At 46.2% G+C, this 21,421-nt stretch overlaps 1 protein-coding gene across 1 annotated transcript in view; it reads right to left on the bottom strand.

Annotated features, from left to right (window-relative positions):
- CD9 (CD9 molecule) overlaps positions 1 to 21,421 on the bottom strand; it is a 629,923-nt gene that overhangs the window by 211,394 nt on the left and 397,108 nt on the right. The window lies entirely within an intron of this gene.

Below are 21,421 nucleotides of genomic sequence, written 5' to 3'. Positions count from 1 at the left end.
CAACACACCTTAGTTATATCCTAAGCATAATGTTCTGATGCTGTTCACTTTGTGGATATGCAAAAGGTACACCAGGATAAGAGTAATATAATGCCTTGTATACCAGGCATAGGTTGCCTCTCAGCAGTATGTAGGAAACAGAAGTAGAGAGAGCGCTTTGAGGCAGTCTGCATAGGATATAGTGTTTACACCCATATTCTTTTTCGCAAGGACCTACCCCACCAGGTCCACTCTTAGGGGTGTTTTATCAATGAGGTAGTTTCCCAATAGTGGTAGCCTTCCCATAAGGTACTATTATGCATTTCTCAGCATTGAGTTTTAAGTTGTGGTTTTGGCACCAATCATTTGTCTTAGACCCTCCTGTAAGATGCTTCTTGGGTGGATTCTATGACTGCTCCTAGCCTGCAAACTGTCAGCCAGTGGCCCATGACATCAGCCTCGACTTTGAAGTAGGTGCCTAACAGGAGCAGACCCAGCACAGAGCTCCGAGGGACTCAGCCTAGTATGAACCTATGAACTAGCGATCTGCCCTAGGGCATTTATAAGCCTAGCCCAAAGTTTTGTGGCTTTCACCACCCCTTAAGTTTGAAGGATACTATGCCCATTATTTTGCTGTGCCTCTGTCCAGCAGTGACACTGAGGTGATCCCTGGGGTAAACCTGCGATCTCCCATCCATTGGTCAAGATTTCTCTTGAACAAAGCCAGCGAGGTGCTCTGCCTCACATGTACCGGGATTTTGTTCCACAGCATAGGGAGTCTCTGGGTGATGAATCTGTCCCTCCAGCACGTCCTATTTATAACCGTGTTAAGGTTTAAGTCTCTTGCTCTTGTAGTTCTGATGGATTTAGATTTTTTGAGGTGAAGCATGTTCATTAATTCCGGGTTGGACATGGCCTTGTATGTCAGGCACAGGTCACCTCTGAGCAGACGGTATGCGACTGAATAGAGCTGGAGTTCCTTCAGTCGGGCAGCATAAGACATATTTTTGAGACCCTTTATCCTTTTGGTGAGGAACTTTTGGGGCCTTTCCAATTGCTGCAGGTGTCGGGTCAGATACATTCCGAATGGGGCATTGTACTCTATCATTGGTCTGATGAGTGATGAGTATAGGGGAACAATGACCTCCCTTGATCTAGATGTGCATCCCTTCATGATCAGGTGGGCAATGTAGAAGGTCTTCCTAACTACTTTGGCAACGTGAGTGTCAAACGAAAGGTTACTATCAACCTGAGTCCCCAGATCCCTGATAACCTCTTCTGTGCTTAGTGGATTGCCACCTATATGGTAGCTAGGGGTAATCTTGTTTTTCCCAAAGAGTGTGACTATGCATTTTTTGGCGTTTAACTTTAGGCCATGGCTCTGGCACCAGTTATCCATTTCTATGAGACCCTTCTGAAGGATATCTGTGTCTGATGTGTTTTCAACTATGGCACCCAGTTTGCAGTCATCTGCAAACTTTGTCAGCCATAACCCTCCTGTGTTTGCATGTACTTCTGAAAAGTAGATGCCGAACAAGAGGGGGCCCAGGACTGAGCCCTGTGGGACACCACTTGTGACCGGCTTGGAGTCTGACATGGCGCCAGCAACTCTGACCCTGTGGGTTCTGTCACTTAGCCAGTTTGCAACCCATCTTGTGACGTATGGGTTTACATTTAAGCTGGTGAGTTTTTCAATGATACCCGAGTGGGGTATTGTGTCGAAAGCTTTTGCAAGATCAAGGTAGGCTGTGTGGACTGCCTTGCCCTCATCTATGGCCTTGGTGACTGTTTCGAAAAAGTCAACCAAGTTTAAAAGGCATGATCTGCCCTTGAACAAAGCCAAACTGGGTTGGATCCAATGTCTGTAGGTTCCCTATGTCTATTTATGAGTTCCATTATGATCCTCTCCATAGCTTTGCAGACCAGGCTTGTTAAGCTGATGGGGCGGTAATTTCCAGGGTCAGTGGAGGCACCGCCTTTGTGAAGTGGGACCACAGCTGCCGTATGCCACTCCTTGGGTACGTATCCTGAGGTGAGGCTAAGATTAAACAGCTGCCCTAACTGCGGGTTTAATTCCTCATTGAGTTTGTGGAGCACACAACTGGGGACACCATCTGGTCCCACAGACGCTGTGTTTTTCGCCTTGGAGAGAGCAGTTTTCACCTGAGCATTTGAGATGTTTGGGGGGCTACAATCCCCTGGTATAGATCTCTCTCCTTTTGGGGGGGGGGGGGGGATTTGCACTGAACCTGTCAGCCAGTATGTTGGCAATGTCTGTTGGTTCAGTGATTTTTACATCATTTTGAACTAGTGACTGGACACTCTGTGGAGGTAGTCTTAATTTACTGGGTCCTATCAGAGAGCCAGCAGGATATCCAGAGTGTTACAGAGGTAGGCAGTTATGCACCGATTTGCTGTTATCCATTGCCTTAGTGACCTTTTCAAAGTTGCCCACTAGGTTTAGAAGGCAAGACCTGACTGACGAAATCAAACTGGGTTGGGTCTGGTGTCTGTAGGTCTCATTAATCATTTCAATATGACTTTGCATAGGAGACTATTCAGATTAATGGGTTTGCTGTTCCCAGAATTCACTGGATTGTCCATCCTTGTGTATAGTGATGACAGTTCGTCCTCCATTTGAAAGGCATAAAACTTGTTTGGAGACTATGGTTGAATAGTGACCCTAGTGGCCTTGGTAGGTCAAATTTTAGGCTATTGAGGAAGCATCTGAGATGCTACAGAGGCACACTGAAGTTGTGTTCTTGGGCCTTACAGAGCACATCCCAAGACCTGCTCCCTATTGATAGTTGGAGGTTTAACAGCATTTCCTTGGGGTGGTGATGAAGTTGGAGCTGAATTCAGCCAGTAGATTTATTAGATCTCATGGCTCTGAACAAGGATCTACAGACAACCAGCACAGCACACTGCTATATGCTGCCTTTGAGGTTTTAAACAGTTAAAGGCCTTATGGTTGTTCTTGGTCTGGAAAGATATCCTTACCTCAAAGTTAGCTTTGTTGAACTTAACTAGCCCTCTTGATTATCAAGCTAAATAAAACAGCTTCTTTTTGGGCTTTGAACTGACTTTGCTTATAACTTTCTTCTGTCATATAACACGTTTTATTCAGGATTCTACCATGATGGAATGATTTGAGCTTGCTTTGGGCTTACTTCTGGTTGGCACAGCAGCCTCTATGCAACTGACATGGTTGTACAGAATTTGAACAATGCCACAGACTGCTGTGTTATCTGGGTTTGAACAGCCATCAACATTTTGACAGATTATTGCTTTAGTTAATTTGCCTTGGGACAGTTCCTGACTGTTTACAGGGTTTACTGGGGTTATGGATTTTTTCTTCTGAGACCGCTTTGGTGTCTGACCTTACCAGAGAACATGACATGGCAGGAGGAGGGGGGACATTCTCCTATATTTGCGAATACCAGGTCCAATGTGTTTGTACCTCTAGCGTGTGTATTGTCTATCTAGTCTATGTTGCTTATATTTACAAAGTCCTGCAATCTCTGGACCAGCAAGTATGAGGTTGTGTAAGACTCGTCTAAAGTTGTCCAGAACTGTGGTAGTTGACTGTAGAGTGAGGGTCTCCAGTAGGAGTAATTATGAACTATGGGTTACAAGGATCATAAGCGGGACTTACAGCTTGCTAATATATGGAATGAGACTGTTTATGGTAATTCAGATGTGGAGAAACTCCAGCACTTTGTGTTTAACCAACCTAGAGGTAGGTTTATTAATGACTTAGATCATGACACTTCCACTTAGTCCCTACTTGAGCAGTTGTCTAAATGTGGAGAAGGCACTAAAGACTTTTAGTGCTGGGGTATTCTCTGCGGCTTTAAACCATGTCTCAGTAACTTCACAAATGTCTGCATTCTTCATGTATCAGTAACTGCGCAAGTGTCTGCATTCTCCAGGTTGAGGAGAGCTTGGAGGGAGTGGAGTTTTAGACTCCTAGCATTGATCCGTAACAAGAAGTTATGTACTCATAACATTTTATGTATGTAGTCCATCTTGCCTCACATTCTTACCCGTGGGTTCGGAGCCGAATGTCGGCTCACTCGGCCAAACATTCCTAGCTCGAAGTCTTTCTATTGGCTGGGCTAAGATTGTATCCCATGCTGCACTGCTCTCTATCCCCAGATAGAGTTTGCTATGAGCACCAGCACTCATTCTCCATGCAAAACACCTAAAGAAAGAAAGAACAAACCAAGAATGAAGGGAGCTCTGAAACCAGACCTAACCTCCAGATCCTCCAGGATGGGGGAATTGGGGGGGGGGGGGTAAGTAAGAATGTGAGGCGAGATGGACTACATACATTGAACGTTATGGTGAGTACATACCTTCTTGATGTTATGTAATCCAATCTTGCCTACATTCTTACCCGTGGGAGAGCGTCTCCAGAACCTAAATCCTGGGATGCTCAGTGGAAAATACTCCTGAGCACTGTGGAACCAAAGGAAGACCTGCCCCTAGATACCACATCCAACTTGTAAGGAGTAACAAAGGTGTGAGGAGATGCCCAAGCAGACGCAGCACAATCATCCATAGACAATCTGGCCTGAAAAGCTGTAGATGTAGATACAGCCCGAGTAGAGTGAGCCTTCACCCGGAACGGTAAATCTTTTCCCCCTGAGGAATAAATGAAAGAAATACAACTGGAAATACACCTGGACAACGTGACTTTGGAGACGGGAGACCCAATCCTGTTTTCCGAAAAGGAAACTGATCAGATTTTCTGAGGTCTTTCGTTCTGTGCAAATAAAAACGTAATTGTCTGTGCACATCCAACTGATGAAATTTGAATTCTGCCTTGTTTGAGAACTGGGGAAAAAACACTGGCAATTCAATAGATTGGTTAAGGTTACTGACTGACTGACGCCACTTTGGGAAGAAAAGAGGGGTTCAGTCTGAGAGAAACCTGGTCCTTATGAAAAATTAAATAAGGGGGTTTTTGACTGATATAGCTCCGAAAAGCGTCTGGCTGACGTGATGGCTACTAAAAAGCCAGTCTTCCCAAGTTAAGAATTTTAAATCACAAGTGGCTGCAGGCTCAAAGTGGGGAGAAGTAAGACCCTGTAGAACAAAGTTAAAATCCCAAGGCATAACAGGTTCTGATACCAGACGAAGTAACAATGTGCCCTTCAGGAAAGCCTTACAGAGTATGTGCCATCAGGCTAAGCTCGTCTATGACATGAAAGGAAGAAATTGCCGCCAATTGGATTTTAATTGTTGCAGCTGCTGAACCCTGGTTAAAGAGCATAGACAAGAACTCCAATACAGTTGAAACTGGAGTTGTGCAAGGGTCAATCGTTTTGGAATGTGCTCAGACTGAAAACCTCTACCATTTGCTGTAATAAATCTTCCTGGTCGAAGGCTTATGAGAGGAAGATAAAACATGAACCACCTCCGGCGAAAAATGATGAAGCCTAATGACGGAAGTGGAGTAGCCAGGCTGTCAACTGGAGAATTCGAATAGAGGCATAGAGCTGCCCTGATGTGTCAGTAAGTCTGATTGTGGGTCCAGAATCCAAGGAGTGTCCATAAGGTAGGGATGGAGAAAGGGGAACCAAATCTGACGAGGCCAGTGTGGGGCAATCCTTCTGCTTACCAAGGATTGCGTTCTCTCAATATTCTTAGACAGTGAGGGGACTGGAGGAAAGGCATATAGTAGACCGGAGGGCCAACCGTGGACAATTATCCCTGGGTGACTCCCCCTGAGGGGGATCAACATGAAGTAGCTGCTGCATTTGGCATTGAGGGAGCTGGCAAAAAGGTTGCAGCAAGGCTGACCCCACCTGCGGAAGATCCGTTCCGCAACTTGACAGTTCAGGGACCACTCTTAAGGCATCAGAATAGCTCTGCTTAGCCTGTCTGCGATCACATTAGACTTCCCTGGAATGTGCGTTGCCATCAGAAAAGGTTGGGAAGACACTGCCCACTGCCACACTCACATGGCCTCTCTGCAAAGGGGATAGGACTTGGTTCCACCCTCCTTGTTCAGATACCACAGCACTGACATTGTCTGAGTGGATTGCAATAGTCCCGAGAGGAAGAAAACTCTGGAGTGCTTGCAACGCTAGTAGCACAGCTCTCATCTCCAGGACATTGACAGGCAGATGCATCTCGTGCTTTTGCCACGTGCCTTGGACTGTCCTGCCTAGATAATGCCCCCGCCCCCATCTGGGAGGCATCCGTGGTCATTGTGGCAACCAGAGGCACAGGAACGAAGGGCTTTCCCACATTCAGTTTGTCGGTGCAAAGCCACCAATTGAGATCCTGTTTGCACCTGTCTGAGAATAAGACGAGAAAGTGGAAGACGTTGGAGAGACCACTGGGCAAAGAGTAGCCACTGAAGGAGCCTCATATGTAACCTTGCCAGAGGGACTAAATCGTAGCAGCCATTGTCCTCAACAGTTGGGGGACCCATCTTGCCTTCGCCCTTCTCAGAGGGGGCAAGGCGTGAACTTGTAGGACTGACCTTTTCCTGTGGTAGAAATGGCTGCATGAGGACTGTCTAGTTCGGCGCCTATAAGTGTGACATGCTGTGAGGGCAACAAGGCAGATTTTTTCCCCGTTCAATGTGATGCCCAACTGTTGACATAGGTTGATAGTAGCATCCCTGGTCTGAAGTAGTAGATGCCTGGTGGTGGCAGTAAAGAGCCAGTCGCCCAGATATGGAAACACTTGGAATCCCTGACGTCTCAGGTAAGATGTCACTGCCATGCATTTGGTAAACACACTGGGAGCTGTGGTGAGACCAAAGGGCAGGGCTCGAAACTGAAAATGACCGGCTCCAAGCCAGAAGCATAGGTGACTTCTGGATGCTCTGTCCATCTTTATGTGGTAGTAAGCATCCTTGAGGTCGATGGAGCACATCCGCACTTCTTTTCCCAACAATGGGAGAATAGACTACAATGTGACCATTTGGAATGGGACTTTTTTGCACATGGGTGTTCAATTGATTGAGATCCAATATGCGTCTCAGGTCCCCTGTCCTTTTCGCCAAAGAGAATCTGGAGTAAGTCCCTAATCCGATCTGGTCTGAGGGGACATGTTGGATGGCTCCTTTCTCTAGCAGCTTCGAAACTTCTGAAGCTGCGTAATCCCTTTGACTGGGTGGAACATCCGGGATTTCCTTGATTGGAGAGGGATTTGAGAAGGGAATGATATATACTCCGGATATTATTTGTAGAACCCATTGGTCCTGGGTGATGTCTTGCCAGGCCTCTGGGTATAATGAGATTCGACCCCCAACTGGCTCCGGAAACGCACAGTCGGGGCCTCTCATCAGGAGTGGTGGTAGGGGGAACCACGAAAGGAATCACGGTCTCCCAAGTTGCAGGGGCCTCCTCTGCCCCTAGGGTGGCATCTCCCTGAATAACCACCCCTCCCACTGCCTCTGGAGGGGGGGCTCACCTTGTGCACCGGGAAAAAAAGTACAGTTTTGTACCTACCATAAATGTAGATGTTCGAAGATCCACATTGCTGCAGTCCTTACACTTGGGTAGTCCGCTGTCCTCGGTCGGCCTGAATATCAAAGTATTAGGCTGACGTCGGTCAAGGCGCTTAAGACTGACATCAGGACGTCAGGGTACAAATGCGCATGACCGACGTCATATCCTCAGTCTTTTCTTGCCCCAGATGTCAGAAGACCCCAAAAAGAAAGGTCAAAACCAAAAGACAGCAACAACCAACCACCCCTGCACTAATCATATGTACAATATATACAATATTCACAATATTCACAACCCAAACCACACAACCGCCTCTAACTACAGAGGGGAAGGAGGGAGGGAATTGACTGCAGCAATGTGGATCTTCGAACATCTACATTTATGGTAGGTACAAAACTGTACTATGTTCTTCATCTCACATTGCTGCAGTCCTTACACTTGGGTAGAATCCCAAAGCAGAGGTAAGGGAGGATGGCCAAACTACAAGGAAGCAGGAGCTGCCAAAATGCCCTGCAAAACAGCAGTGGCAAAACCAGCCCTGGATTTAGAGTAAAGTGGTAGGTGATAATGCCTAGAGAAAGTATGCACTGAACTCCAAGTAGCTGCCTCCAAAATATCCTTGGTTGCCACTCCCTCAAAAGGCTGTCAAGTGGCAGTAGCCCTAGTGGAATGAGGCCTAATCCCAGCTGGAATCTCCTTGCCATGATGGGAATAACAGAAAGCAATGCAAAACCCAATCCACTTAGAAATAGTTTGTTTTGACACAGGCTTGCCCTGAGAACTCAAAGCAAAAGAAACAAACACCTGCTGAGACTGCCTGAACCCTTTAGTTCTGTCCAAATAATATCGCAACTGCCTGTGTACATCTAAAGTGTGCAAAATTTTTTCCCTTTATTTTGGGGATTTGCATAAAAGTAGGCAAATGAATAGTTTGGTTTAAAGCCACACTAGAAACCACCTTAGGCATAAAGGAAGGATTAGTACGTAAAGATACCCTATCCTTATGGAAAATCAAGAAAGGCTCAACCGCCATAAGGGCCTGTAATTCAGAAACCCTTCTTGCAGAGGTAATGGCCAACAAAAAGGCAGTCTTCCATGATAAATATTTCAACTCAGAAGTAGCTGCAGGCTCAAAAGGTTGTAGAGTGAGTTTCTCCAACACAAAATTGAGATCCCAAGCAGGAGTAGGAGCTCTACGTGGGGGGTCTTATATTCTTTGCCCCTCTAAGAAATTGCTTGAACAAAGGGTGAGAAAACAATGGAGGGTCACATTCATAGTGAGCTGAAATTGCTGCAGCATGAACCTTAATAGAAGAGAAGGACAAACCTTTGTCCAGTAACTCAGTAAGATATTGAAGAGCCACACTTAAATTAGGCTCAGAAACATCAAAATCCTTTGCTGCACTCCAAAATAAAAATCTCTTCCATTTATCTGCGTACACTTTCCTTGTACTAGGCCTTCTAGCTTCCAAAATCACATTCAAAACTTGTTGTGGAAGTTGAGACCCTCTATGGTTCAAAACAGAATATGCCAGGCTGTTAGGTGAAGAGTGAAGTTTGACATTGAGCAAATGGCTGTCCTCCTGTGACAACAGGTGTGGAATCGAAGGTAAAGGCCATGGAGGCTTCCGTACCAGACTTCTCAGTAATGGGTACCAGTGCTGTCGAGGCCAATCTGGAGCTATTAAAATCATCCTTGGCTTGTCCTGTCTGACCTTTAGAAGTACCTTTGGGAGGAGAGGCAGAGGTGGAAAGGCATACACATGAAGATTGCTCCAATTGAAAGAAAGAGCATCCACTTTCCAAGCTGTGGGATGAAACCTTTTGTGCAAAACTTTGGCAGCTGATGGTTTAGTGGAGAAGCGAACAGATCTATGTCTGGAGTTCCCCATGACACTGTCAATTTCTGAAATACATGAGGATCCAATTTCCACTGTGGGGATCCATAATTGCCTGCTCAACACATCTGCTAAGGAGTTCTGTGCTCCTGGCAGAAACCTTGCCTGAAGATTGAGCTGTAAACTGAGAGCAGTCTCCCACAAAATCATTGCTTGCCTGCATAGAGGATAAGAATGTGTTCCCCCTTGCTTGTTGATGTACCACATGACAGTTGTGTTGTCTGTTAGAATCAACACCTGCCCTGGAAGAAGTAAATCCTTGAAAGCTATTAATGCAAACTGGACTGCTAACATCTCCTTCAGGTTGATATGTAGATGTTGTAGTCTGACAGGCCACTTGTCTTGTATCCACTTTCCATTTAGATGAGCTCCCAAAGCTTTGTCTGAGGCATCTGTCGTTAAAATCTGACTCTCCTCTGGCCGGGTCACAGAGAGTCCCTTGTTTAGGTGACATTCCTGAGCCCACCACAAAAATTCCTTTTGAATGCAAGGTATTATTTGAATGACAGTGTCCAGATCCTGGCAGTGCTGTGTCCATACATTTTTGAGATACCACTGCAGCTTCCTCATATGCAGTTTGGCATTGGGAAGCACCAGAATACAAGATGCCATGAACCCTAAGGCTTGAAGGACTGTCCTTGCAGTCAGCCCGGACTGATGAGATAGATGATGGAAGTAAAGGGAAAGATTCTTTTGTTTGTCCGGGGTTAAAAAGGCCATCTGGGATGCTGTATTCAGTCTTACACCCAGAAAGCACATGTCCTGAGAGGGTACTAGACTGGACTTTATTTCGCTCACAGAATACCCCAGGCATCTTAGCACTGCTATCACATATTCCAAATGATGAAGAAGCTCTTCCCTTCCTTGAGCCAGAATCAGGCAGTCGTCCAAATAAGGATAGATCTGTATTCCTTTTAGCCTGAGGAAAGCTATCACTGGAGCCAGAACTTTCGTGAACACTCTGGGCAGTAGATAAGCCAAAGGGCAATGCAGAGAACTGATAGTGAGAAGTCCCAGCTCGAAACGCAGATACTTCCTGCAACTCAGTCTGATAGGAACATGAAGGTAAGCCTCCTTGAGATCCAAAGTTACCATCCAATGATCTTTGCCCAGCAGAGGTAAAAGCTGTTGTAACGTCAACATTTTGAACTTGGGAATGTCCAGATAAGTGTTGAGGATAGATAAATCCAAAATTGGTCTCCACGTGTTCCCCTTCTTTGGTACTAGGAACAGGCGAGAATAAAATCCTAGGCCCACTTCTGGCATAGGGACCGGCTGTATGGCCCCTAGTTGAAGTAACAGAGAAATTTGCTTGTGAGCCTCTATTCTTTGTTGAGGAGGAACGCCTGGCATGCCTCTGAAAGGAGGCAAGGTATGGAAATAAAACCTGTAACCGTGGTGTATGATATCCAATACCCATCTGTCTTGGGTAATTAAACTCCAATTTTCTTTGAAAAGTGCCAACCTTCCTCCCAAAGGTGCTGCCAGACGAGAAGGCTCTGGCAGCTGAAAAGGCAGGTCATTGGGTCTGTTTACGAAAGGACTGACCCCTGCCCTCACCTGAAGACTGTGCAGGAGAACTCCCTGTTCTAGGCCTGAAAGAGCCCTGAGCTCTGCCCCTACCACGCCTAGACCTACCCCTAGACCGGGAATCATAAGAAGGATACGCCCACCCTTTAGCAGGCCAATTTCTACTAAACTTTGGAGGCTGAACCTGCAAAAAATCTTTAACAGTCTGCATAGACTTAGCCTTGTCTTCCATTTTCTTTAAAACTGCCTCAACAGGAGAACCAAACACATCAGATTGTAAAGGAGCATCTAAAATCCTTGTTTTAACATGGTCAGATAAATTTTGATCCTTCAGCCAGGCGTGCCTGCGAAGAACTGACCCAGTGGCAGCCACCCTAGACGAGGCCTGTACAGCATCAAAACCACATTGCAAAGAATGCTTACCCACCTGTTCAGAGACATGTACTAAATCTTGTAACTCTTTACAATCAATACCTTCTGCCAGAGCATCAACCTTAGACTTAAACTGTGAAAGGAGATAGTTTTGGTATTTTAACATGCGAAACTGGCAATTCAAAGCCCTCATAGCTAGAGTGGAAGAAGTATAAACTTTCTTTCCCCATCTATCCAAGGCCCTGGCTTCTTTATCTGCAGGAACCGGATTCTTGACAACAGAAGCCTTAACACCTTTAGGCCCCTGGCTAACAGTTTCTGGGTCTGCCCTAGGACTCTTAAAGAGATACTTATGAACTTCAGGCACCCTGTAATACCTATCCGGTTTAACAGGAGCAGGAGGCAAAGAATCATGATTAAGAGAAGCCTCTGTAAAAACATCTTCCACTACATCCAAAACAGGAGGTATAGCCAAAGGCCTATGCTGGGGTAAAAGCAAAAATTCCCTAAGCCTTTTCCTGGAATCAGAGAAGTCCTGACCTTCCCACTTAAAATGCTCCCTCATGGAATGAAGAGTTTCTGAAAAAGAAAAATCCTCAGGAGGAGAAGCAGAAGGCGTAGAATCATCCACATCAGAATAAGGAGAGTACTCCTGCAAGTCTTCAGCCGAAGACTCTGAAACATCCGAAGCCTGCTCAAAACTCCCTAGCTCAGGCTCCACCCTAGGTCTCTTATCAGGAGGGGGCAAAGAACCCCTAATCAAAGTAATCAAATCTTCTGCCATTTTAAGCATATGCTTCTTGGGCACAGTTCCAGAAGAACTAGGGGTGACACCAACTGAGGCTAAACCTGGCCTGCCTCTAGGAAAAGCCTTGGAAACAGAAGGAGAGGGCCTAACCACCCTAGACAGGGAGGGGAGTATAGTAACCTGAGAAGCCCCATCCCCCTGACTTGCCTCCTGAGAGGCCACATCCTGCAATAACAAGGCCTCTCCCTGGGAGCCCAAAGAAACCTCCGGTGGAACCACCGGCTCCACCGACACCTCTAAAGAACCAGCGTCCGGTACGGACGGTTCTTCTAGCCTAGGCTTCACTGCTTTGTCCTTGCGCTTCTTTGAAGAAGCGGGCGTCGGAGCATCCGACGGCATTTTATAATTGCACCGCTTCCCAAAGACTAACCTGGCACAATCCAATCTCCTCTTTATAGTGCGCTTATTGAATCTAGCACAAGAGCGACACCCAACAACGTCGTGCTCAGGCCCTAAACAAGGAATACACAAAGTATGATAGTCTCTATGCGGTATCTGTTTCCCACAAGAAATACAATTATTCACTTTTTCTGACATCCGGTAAACCACTGAGGCAAGAAAAAACTAAAATATTCCCCAACGGGGTACTTAGCCAACTTTGACTCTGTCTGAAACTCCGAAAACGAAAAATTTCAGAACGCCAACCGGCACTTGCAATACTGCTTCTGCATCGGACCATGCGGCAAAAAAGACTGAGGATATGACGTCGGTCATGCGCATTTGTACCCCGACGTCCTGATGTCAGTCAAATGCGCCTTGACCGACGTCAGCCTTATACTTTGATATTCGGGCCGACCGAGGACAGCGGACTACCCAAGTGTAAGGACTGCAGCAATGTGAGATGAAGAACATCCTGTAACCTTGGTGTATGATATCCAATACCCATCTGTCTTGGGTAATCAAACTCCAATTTTCCTTGGAGTGCCAACCTTCCTCCCAAAGGTGCTGCCAGGCAAGAAGGATCTGGCAGCTGAAAAGGTAGGTCATTGGGCCTGTTTACGAAAGGACTGGCCCCTGCCCTCACCCGAAGATTGTGCAGGTGAACTCTGTTCTAGGTCTGAAGGAGCTCTGAGCTCTGCCCTACCACGCCTAGATCTACCCCTAGACTGTGAATCATAAGAAGGGTACGCCCACCCCTTAGCAGGCCAATTCCTACTAAACTGGAGGCTGAACTTGCAAAAATCTTTAACAGCCTGCATAGACTTAGCCTTGTCTTCCATTTTCTTCAAGACTGACTCCACAGGTGAACCAAACAACACATCAGACTGTAAAGGAGCATCCAAAATCCTTGTCTTAACATGGTCAGATAAATTTTGATCCCTCAGCCAGGCGTGCCTGAAGAACTGACCCAGTGGCAGCCACCCTAGACGAGGCCTGTACAGCATCAAAACCACATTGTAAAGAATGCTTACCCACCTGTTCAGAGACATGTACCAAATCTTGTAATTCTTTACACTCAATGCCTTCCGCCAGAGCATCTACCTTAGACTTCAATTGAGAAAGAAGATAGTTTTGATATTTCAACATGTGAAACTGGCAATTCAAAGCCCTCATAGCTAAGGTGGAAGAAGTATAGACTTTCTTTCCCCATCTATCCAAAGCTCTGGCCTCTATCTGGAGGAACCGGATTTTTTACAACAGAGGCCTTGACACCCTTAGGTCCCTGACTAACAGTTTCTGGGTCCACCCTAGGACTCTTATAAAGATATTTATGAGCCTCAGGCACCCTGTAATACCTATCCGGTTTAACAGGAGCAGGAGGCAAAGAATCAGGATTAAGTGAAGCCTCTGCAAACACATCTTCCACAACATCCAGAACAGGTGGTATAGCCAAAGGCCTATGCTGGGATAAAAGCAAAAATTCCCCAAGCCTTTTCCTGGAATCAGAGAAGTCCAGACCTTCCCACTTAAAATGTTCCCTCATGGAATGAAGAGTCTCTGAAAAAGAAAAATCCTCTGGAGGAGAAGCAGAAGGAGTCGAATCATCTGCATCAGAATCAGAATAAGGAGAGTACTCCTGCAAGTCTTCAGCCGAAGACTCTGAAACATCCGAAGCCTGCTCAAAACTCCCCAACTTTGGTTCCACCCTAGGCCTCTTATCAGGAGGGGGCAAAGAACCTCTAATCAAAGTAATTAAATCTTCTGCCATTTTAAGCATGTGCTTCTTGGGCACAGATCCTGTAGAACTAGGAGTGACACCAACAGAAGCTAAACCTGGCCTGCCTCTGGGAGAAGCCTTGGAAACAGGAGAGGGCCTAACCACCCTAGGAAGGGAGGGGAGTACAGTAACCTGAGAAGCCCCTTCAGCCTGACCTGCCTCCTGAGAGGCCACATCCTGCAATATCAAAGTCTCCCCCTGGGACTCCAGAGAAGCCTCCGGAGGAACCACCGGTTCCACTGACTCTAAAGAACCAGCGTCCGTACGGACGACTTCTTGCCTGGGTTTAGCTGCTTTGTCTTTGCGCTTCTTGAAGAAGCGGGCCGGAGCATCCGACTGCATATTGTAATTGCACCGCTTCAAGACCAACCTGGCACAATCTAACCTTCGCTAATAGTGCGCTTATTGAACCTAGCACAAAAGCGACACCCAACAACGTCGTGCTCAGGCCCCAAACAAGGAATACACAAAGTATGATAGTCCCTATGCGGTATCTGCTTCCCACAAGAAATACAGTTATTCACTTTTTCTGACATCCGTAAACCACTGAGGCAAGAAAAACTAAAATATTCCAACGGGTACTTAGCCAACTTTGACACTGTCTGAAACTCCAAATAGGAAAAAATTTCAGAACGCCGAACGGCACTTGCAACGCTGCTTCTGCATCGGACCATGCGGCAAAAAAGACTGAGGATATGACGTCGGTCATGCGCATTTGTACCCTGACGTCCTGATGTCAGTCTTAAGCGCCTTGACCGACGTCAGCCTAATACTTTGATATTCGGGCCGACCGAGGACAGCGGACTACCCAAGTGTAAGGACTGCAGCAATGTGAGATGAAGAACATCCTGTGATTTCTTGAACCACATTTTGACACCCCTCTGGGCCTTGGAATAAGGCCTAGAGGGAAGGGAAAAATTAACTCCTACAGCAGACCGTTTTTCCCTCCTGCTCGCACCTGGCGAGTGTCTTTCACCTTGGTTCCAAACAAAGATGAACCATCAAAAGGGGCGTTGGTGAATGAAGACTTGAAGGCCTCCACGAAATGACAAAGGCGCAACCAGGCCTGCCTCCTAAGAGCAACTCCTGAACTTGCTGCCCTACTCGCTCCTTTGGCTGCGTAGGAGATTAGCCTCAGAGGAGTTTGCAATGGAAATGAAAGTAGACAACTGAGCGTTGACAGTCTAAGCCACCGCTTCAGAAACTTTACCCATGAGTGCATCTCCAAGCTCCTTGAGGAGATCTCTCTGGAGCCATGTAAAGTGTGATAAATAATTCAGTGACCATAAGGTAAAGGTTGCTGAAGAAAAAGTATGCTTGCCATACCGGTCCATGGTCCTAGACTCCTTGTTAGGGGGATGGACGGTGGAAGAAGTCTCGGCTAATTCCTTCTGAGTGGCAGCTGCCACCACCATGGCATCCACAGGAACTCCCTTGGACAGAAATATCTTATCAGGAGGAGCAGAAAAAAATGTATTGGTCTCCTGGGGACTGGTTCCACAGAGTCAGGGGTTTCCCACATCCTTAGACAAACCAAATCCAGAAGCTCGAAGGGTGGAGATACCCATGAGGCAGAGGGCTGAGCACCAAAGGCCTTCAGGAAGACAGACTCCTCGGAGGGGGCTTTGGAAGGCCAGTCACCTCTTTGCTTCAAAATCTCTAGGATGTCAGAGAAAAAGTATGACTTGGGGGACCCCTCCAATTCCTCAAGGTTGGCATCGGATGGGAGAAACTCATCCTGGGAATCTGTGTGCTTCCCTCTTGCATGTCTTTTGTGGGTGGCTCTTCAGAAAAAAACTTTGAGGGGCCCTCAGAAATGTGTGGACCACTCATGGGGGTACACTGAGGCCTTGGGGCTCCACTGTCTAGAGATAGAAGGCGATCAGAGACCTGCACCAGTGTAGTAGGGGACAGTGACTGACCCGCATGGTGCCGCTGACAACTTGGCAAGCGAGCTCCGCATGGCCTCGTAGGTTGGTCTCCCCAAATCCGAAGAACGACCAGCCTCCGAAGCCACGACAGGAGTCAAACTTCCCCGTGCCAAAGCACCGAGAGGGAGACTAGGAGCAGAGGTGTCCCGAAGCCTCTCCCTCCGGTCCGACAGAGGAATCCAGAGTCCTGAACCCAGTGGACGGCACTGACGTCTGCACCGATAAGCCAGGAGGGGCTGTCTGAACCGACCTAGGGACATCATGCGGAGCCGAGCACTCCGGCTCCGAAAGCAGAGGTGTGCTCGGAGGAGCAAGTATCAAAGCAGGTTGAGGGACCGGCTCCAGAGCTGACTGGGTCAGAGCAGAGAACAATTTTGCCAGAACCGGTGAATGAAGGAGTCTTTGCACCACTCTATCGATGTCCACATCTGATAAGGTCTTGGAGGATTTTGAGGCTAGAGAAGGAGATAGAGACCGCCTCTCCGAAGGGGACCTGCGAGGATGGGATAATGGCCTAACACTAGGCAATCGGCTCCGAACAGGTTCCAAGAAAATAGGAGCTGAAGCAGGTTCCATAACTGACACTTCCTGCGGCCCTGAAGACAATTGAGCCGAGGATGTCGAAGCAGACTGCTATTTTCGCTGGTGGCTCCGAGGAGACTGATGGAGCTGAGATCTCTTTTGATTTAGAAGATTTAGCCTTAGATCTGGAAGCACTCTCCAGACCCTCCTCAAAGGAGGGTTTCAGAAGTCCCTTCAAAATCAATTTATTCTTCCTTTCCTGACAAACTCTCGGACTAAAAGCAAGACAGAAGCTGCACGACTCCTGGAGATAAATCACTCCCATACAATATACACAGACAGTGTCCATCGGTAATGGACATTCTGTAACTACACCTAGAGCACTTCTTGAAGCCCGAGGGCTTGTGCTCCTTAGTATCTCTGGACATAGTTAGCCAACAAATTAAAGCAGCCGGACAATCAAACACTGAAAAATGGGATCAACGGTCAAACAGTCACAAGGCAGGAAAAACTACAACACACAAACCACAAGATCTCCAAGTTAAACTATCCTTAGACCAAAAACACTAGAGAGAAAGGACTAATACCTCTAATTTAAACGGTACTTAGTTCCGGTAAACTTAAAAGGCACTAGGAAAGCAAGGGGACAGACTAGGTCCTCTAATTGAAAACGGGCTTAGCCCATTGGAAACAGCTAGTGGGATACCACAGAAAAACGATCCAAAACACAATTATTTTCACAAAACAAGACAAGAACACACAATAGCCATTAAAATAGCTCAGATAAGGAAGAAAAAGGGTACTTGGCCACAGCCAAGAGTGAGACCACGTCCGAGCTACACGAGCGGCAAACGAGATCTGAGGATAGAGAGCAGTGCAGCATGGGATACTATCTTAGCCCAGCCAACAGAAAGACTTTGAGCTAGAAAAGTTTGGCCGAGTCGGAGCTGACATTATGCTCCGAACCCACGGGTAAGAATGTAGGCGACACTAGACTACATAACATCCTGTATATTTCCTTGGGTTGATTTAGTTAGGTTTGAAGGTTTCTTAGTGTGTCACTGCCTAACAAAGGCTCAACGAGGGAGGACAATGTTTTAGCAAATAATGAAAAAGACTAGAGGAGACAGGTGCACCTTGGCAAAGGAATGTGGTTTGGTGACCATATCCTCCCATGCAGATAAAAATTGCTTCCCCTTAGAATGACACTGGAAACTAAGCCAATTGCTAAAGTCAACCATATTTTGTTCATATTGTGGCATCACCCATGGTGAGGGTAGAATGCTGCTGACGCTCATAGTTGAAGGAGGTACGTCTCAGATCATTTATGCCTATACAGACTCATACTAGTACCTGTGGCGCAATAAACTATCTTTGCAGATTGTAACTCAGGATATGCAACTACCATGATTTTTCTTTGTTCAGCTTGGTGAGTGGGGCATCAGCATGTTTTGCAATGGAGTCCCCCCCCAAAAAAGTTATGTACTCACCATAACGTTCCATCTGAGCTGTTCATTTGTCTTCAACCATCCCTTCCTCCTTTCCCCCTGCCTTATATGGGCTGTGTGGTGGCAGGGACATTATGGGTATGGGAGGAGCTCAGATACGATGGAGAAATGCAGCCAGGTCAGATCTGTCCCGGATCAGTGTCCATTTGTCTTCAACCATCCCTTCCTCCTTTCCCCCTGCCTTATATGGGCTGTGTGGTGGCAGGGACATTATGGGTATGGGAGGAGCTCAGATACGATGGAGAAATGCAGCCAGGTCAGATCTGTCCCGGATCAGTGTCCCACAGGTTGAAGAGCAAACGAAGACAACTTCAGATCAAGAGTTTGGGTAGTGCGACTGTTTGCATTATGTGCTTTGTACTTTAGGCTCTACTGGGTGAGGCTTTATCTGTAGTGCTGGTTTCTGTTGAGTTGTTTTGAGTCTGTTGAGGATGTTTGCAAGTGGAATGTCTTTGGGGTTTGGGAAGATTTAATTTAAGTGCATCAGCATATGTTGGTCTGTGTGTGAGAGGTGCATACTACGTGTGGTGGGTGTAGAATGCATCTGACACCTTAAGTAGTGAGTGCTTGTATGCAAGAGTTTTGCCTCCAGTGACATTGGGTATACACATCTCATACTGTACCCGCTTCTTTAAGGATTAAAGTGAAAATTGCTACATTGTCTCAAGATTCACATATCCACCAAACTAGCTATGGAGAAACTTGGAAAGAGCATATTCACGATATCAGGACCTTTTCAGGTGAACTCCAATGGGTTAGATTGATAACTAGGGTGCTTTTGGGATTAGAAACCAGTCACTACTGTAGAGTGAATTTATAGAGCAGTGCTCCTTACCTCACAAACTAATTGCTTTAAGATCACAGAGTTACTAGGTACAAGATCTTTTTCTAGGTGCATATGTCTACACAAAGCACTGCTAAACACTGCTGTGTGTTGACAGATGTTGCGCAAACACCAGATTTATACACCCACTGAAATTATACACCCACTGAAAAAGTAACTAAAAGGCTCTCTGGCCAATAAACTACACTCAGAGCCTTCTAATGTGTTTCCCAACTCAGAGTACCACTGAATGCCACTAGATAGGATGAATCATAAAAGGGGTACACACCAAACACAAGAGAGCCTTTTTACAGTCAGAGCAGTCAATGATTTTACAGCCTGTAAAAGCAGTTTTATTTTATGTTCACTGAATGACAGAATTGTACTAATAAAATTAAGCTATTTAAGTAAGCTAGCTGAAAAGTACAGTTTTGTACCTACCATAAATGTAGATGTCCGATAGGTATGCATCTGCAGTCATAACATATGGGTTGTCCTGCCTCAGGCAACCCCTCAGTCGGCCGGATTCCAAAGTCTGGGTCTGGCCTCGGCTGATTTCGCACTTTCCCCGGCGTCAGAGCGCCTGGGGTATAAGAGAATCAGCCAACGCCATTTGCCTCAGTTTTTCTTGCCCCAGATGCCAGGTGCCCTCTAAGAAGGCTAAATTTGGATAAATGCCCAAAAAATTCCAAACATTGCAAAAAATATATAGACATACACATACATATACACATACATATACACATACATACATACATATATATACATACAAACAAATACACCATAACAGATTCCCCCAGCTAGCTAATGGAGGGGTAAGCACCCTAGGAATACCAGAGGGGAAGGAGGGAGGGTAAACCTGACTGCAGATGCATACCTATCGGACATCTACATTTATGGTAGGTACAAAACTGTACTATGTCCTTCAAGGATGCATCTGCAGTCATAACATATGGGTAGAATACCATAGCCAATCTGGGGGTGGAGGTACTAAGAAAAGGAATGGTGTAGTTAAGAGACCCTGCAGGACTGCTGTAGCAAAACCTGCTCTGGATCTGGAGTACAAGGGTAAATTGTAATGCTTGGCAAAAAGTATGCACGGAGCTCCATGTAGCAGCTTCTAAAATGTCCTTGGTAGCCACCCCTCTTAGGAAGGCTGTAGTGGTGGCTGTGGCTCTCGTGGAATGAGGCCTAATATTCACAGGAACAGTCTTTCCATGAAAGGAGTAGCAAAAGCGAATGCAATTTCCTATCCATTTTGAGATTGTCTGTTTGGAAATTGCTTTTCCTTGTGTCCCAGCAGCATATGCTTCAAACAGTTTGTCAGTCTTTCTGTAACTTTTAGTTCTGTCCAAATAGTAGCGTAATTGTCTGTGGATATCCAGAATGTGTAGAAGTTTCTCCACTTTATTTTGTGGATTTGGGAAGAATGTAGGCAAATGAATTGCTTGGTTCAAGGATACTCTAGATACCACCTTCGGCATAAAAGTTGGGTTGGTTCTTAATGAAACTCTGTCCTGATGAAAAATAAGAAATGGCTGCACTGCCATTAAAGCTTGTAACTCAGATACTCTTCTTGCTGAAGTTATGGCCAGGAGGAATGCAGTTTTCCAGGATAGGAACTTTGGATCTGCCGATGCTGCTGGTTCAAACTGAGGAAGTGTTAGTTTTTCCAGCACAAAGTTAAGGTCCCAAGTAGGTAAAGGTGGTCTCCTTGGAGGATTGATGTTTTTGATTCCTCTGAGAAATTGTCAAGAGAGGATGCGAGTAGACAAGAGGATTTACATTGTATTCTGCTGAAATTGCTGAGGCATGTATTTTAATGGAAGAATAAGACAGGCCATTGTGGAACAATTCTGCTAATTATTCCAGTTATGTGACATGTTCATCACTGTCACATCAAGGCCTTTTGTTGTGTTCCAAATGAGAAATCTTTTCCATTTTGCTGAGTATGCCTTCCTTGTGGAAGGGCGGCGAGCTTCCATAATAATGTCCTTTACCCTCTGGGATAAGCTGGCCTGGGAAGGAGTCATGGTATTCTCCAGGCAGTTAGCTGCAAGGTCTTTAGGTTGGGATGCAGGATCTTGTAACTGTTCTGCGTCAGAAGAGGCCATAATGGGAGAGGCCACGGTTTCATCTGTGACAAGCTCTTCAACAGTGGGTACCAATGCTGCCTTGGTCAGTCTGGAGCTATCAGAATCACTTTTGGCTGTTCTGCCCTGATCTTCAGTAAAACCTTGGACATTAATGGGATTGGTGGGAAATTATAGACTTTTCGGGCTTTCCAGCTGAAACAGAGTGTCCACCTTCCATGCTTGTGGATGGTATGTCCTTGTGCAAAAAATTTTCAGTTGATTGTGGGGTGAAGCGAACAGATCTCGGGCCTTCCCCATGTCTGTGTTATGAGTAGGAAGATGTCT

Source organism: Protopterus annectens, chromosome 11.part0 (genome assembly GCF_019279795.1).
Source record: "Protopterus annectens isolate FY-2018-M chromosome 11.part0, PAN1.0, whole genome shotgun sequence".
NCBI lineage: Eukaryota > Metazoa > Chordata > Ceratodontiformes > Protopteridae > Protopterus > Protopterus annectens.
Note: the sequence above shows the minus strand (reverse complement) of the source record. Positions and strands in the feature narration are given on the sequence as shown.